Source organism: Panthera uncia, chromosome B1, assembly GCF_023721935.1.
Source record: "Panthera uncia isolate 11264 chromosome B1, Puncia_PCG_1.0, whole genome shotgun sequence".
Classification (NCBI taxonomy): domain Eukaryota; kingdom Metazoa; phylum Chordata; class Mammalia; order Carnivora; family Felidae; genus Panthera; species Panthera uncia.
Window position 1 is genome coordinate 152,115,812 of NC_064811.1, and position 2,929 is coordinate 152,118,740.

A 2,929-nucleotide genomic window follows, 5' to 3' on the forward strand; every position below is an offset into this window, starting at 1 on the left:
TTTAGAAAGATTTCCAGGTGTTTCTTATGCCCTCTGATGTTTGAGAAACTGCTGCATACCATTGTGTTCTTTCTCATGCGTTTTCCATGTAACATAGTGCGTTAGAAGGAGAGATAATCATGATTTTAGAAGTTTCACCAAGTGGAGAGTTGATTTGGTCCTTTAAGGCTGTATGGGGTTTGTTTGGACAGGCGTGAGCCAGGACAGAGTTCCCGGGAGATGGAATGGTTTGTGCAAAGCAAAAGGGGAAAAAAAAAAGCAAAAGCGAACAGAGATTAAACAACTTTGTCTGAAGTCAAGAATTCATGAAGGGGGAGTAGTAGCGATAAGGTTGGAAAAACCCTGAATAATAGGTCAAGGTATTTATTTGGGAGTGCAGTTTTTTCTCAAACTTATTTATGATGAAATTTTAATACATTTCACTTTATCATAAAAAAGCAAATTTTAAGGAAGACAATGACTATACAATTGACATGCATCATAAAAATCTCAGCTACCAAACATGTGCCCATGAGAAAACCAAGCTGTTGAAGTAAACATGATCTGTTGTTGCCAAATATGTGTTATTAATTTGCTGCTTTTTCATTCAGTTTGTCATCTGCTTATGATAGCGAATAAAAGTTGGGATTCTTACTACATGGGAAAAAAATACATAGAGGAAAAAAAACTTACAAGTTGAGGACATTCTATCCATTAAATTTTATTTTCTCTATGAATAGGACAAAGGTCATGGTTATTTGATATGATGGCAGACCACCTTGGTGCAACTCAAAGAACATCAGTCTTCCTAGGGAATATGGATTAAGCCCCACTGTGCACCGTGGGAAGCAAGGGCCCTAAAGGATAAATGTGTGCTTTTAGGCAGATTACTCTGGTAACTGTATACAGGATGGGTTGTTAAAGAGAGAGACCAAAGACAGGAAGAACAGTTAGAAAATTATAGCAGTAAGCAGCAGTAATCCAGGCTTGAGATGGAGAGATAGGACTTTATGTTTATATGGTACTTTGTTATACAAATTCTCTTCACAAAAGCTCCTTAAAACGATCATGTGCGGTAGGAAGTATCATTGAAAAAAAAAAAAAAAAAACAAGCTGGAAGTTTAATTTGAAAGGTGTCTATGTGAGAGATATTTAAAAAAAATAATTGACAGGACTTAGTAGTCAAGTGGTGAGAAAGGAGTTGGGGTGAGGGGCGGTGGAGGAAGAGGGAGAAATCAAAGATGATCCCAAAGTTTTTAAACTTGGAAAGTGGGAGAGGCCTAGAGGAAAAGCTCATTTGGAGGGGGGTAAATTTTCTTTTTTCTTTTTCTTTTGAAATAATTTCAAACTTAAAAAAATATATATGTATTTATTTAAGTAATCTCTACACCCCGACGTGAGGCTTGAACCCATGACCCTGAGATCAAGAGTCACACGCTTCTCTGACTGAGCCACCCAGGTGCCTCAAAATAATTTCAAACTTTGAGAAAAGTTATACTAAGGGAATAGTACAAAATAAGTCTTCTATTCCCTTTGCTCAGAGACTCATTCAGCTTTTACCTGTCATCTTAATACCATTCTTTGTAGCAAAAGGATCCAACACGGGATCATGCATTGCACCCAACTGTGGTGTCTTTCAAATCTGCATCCTAGAGAAAAATTCCTCAACTTTCCTTTACTTCCATGGCCTTGGCTTTTTTTTTTTTTTTTTTTTTTTTTTTAAATATTACAGGCCATTTTGCAGGCTGTCCCTTGGTTTGGGTTTGTCCAGTGTTTCCTCATGATTAGACCAGGTTATGCACCTTTGGCTGGAATACCACAGAAATGGCTGTGTGCTCGTTGCATCTTCAGACGGCACACAGTACCGATTTATCTAGTACTTGTGATGTAACTGTCATGATGCAAGATGGTACCTGACAGTTTTTTTCTATGGCAAACTTACTCCCCACCTCCCTTTTTGATTACTAAAATATTTTGTGAGGAGATAATTTGAAAGGTGGTGGCAAGGCTTGGCTTTGTGGCATTGCACAAAGAAGGTCCTGCACTTAGAAGGGACCCAGGCTTGGTTTATTTGTTGCTCGGTTCCCACAAAGAAAGAAGGAAAGAAGGAAGGAAAGGCCGAAGAAGCATACATTCAATTTCTGACTTGTTACATTGGAGTTGCCAGGACACCTAAGAGAAAAGCAAGACGAGGACTTGGGAGGGAAATCTGGGCTGGAGATAATAACTGGAGCTTTACATGCACACAGGTGGGGACTAAAATGGGGAGGACAGTCTCTCCAAGGGAATTAGAAAATGAGGAACAGAGGACCTAACCTTTGGGAACACACACAGATGCAGAACAGGAGAATGGGAAGCCAGCAGAGGGGTTGGAGAAATGCATCAGAGAGGGAGGGAAATTCAATAGTGCCCTGTGACAGAAACCAAAGGAAAAGGGGGTTTTATAAGGAAAAGTGTAGTCAGCCACGTCAATGCTGTGAAGAAGTTTAAGGAGGTAGCTGACCAAGGGAAAAGATCCCCAGTTCTAGTAACTAGCCACAATGAAGAGATTGTTTGTTCTTTTAACAACAAAGGTTTGTGGGTGCGGGTTAGAGCACAGGCTTGAGAATAGAAAAGGTGCTGGTAGGGCCAGCTTCATGGGTATACCACCTGTGGAGACACACAGGGTCCTGTACTTGACAACAGTCCCTGGCTGGGGCACCTGTGTGACTCAGTCAGTTAGGCTTGGGACTCTTGGCTTCAGCTCAGGTCATAATCTCAAGATTGGGGTGTTCCAGGCCCGCATGGGGCTCTGTGCTGACAGCTCGGAGGGAGCCTGGAGCCTGCTTCTGATTCTGTGTCTCCCTCTCTGTCTGCCCCTCCCCAAATCCTGCTCTCTCAAAAATAAATAAACATTAATTTTTATGTAATGTAATGTAATGTAATGTAATGTAATGTAATGTAATGTAAT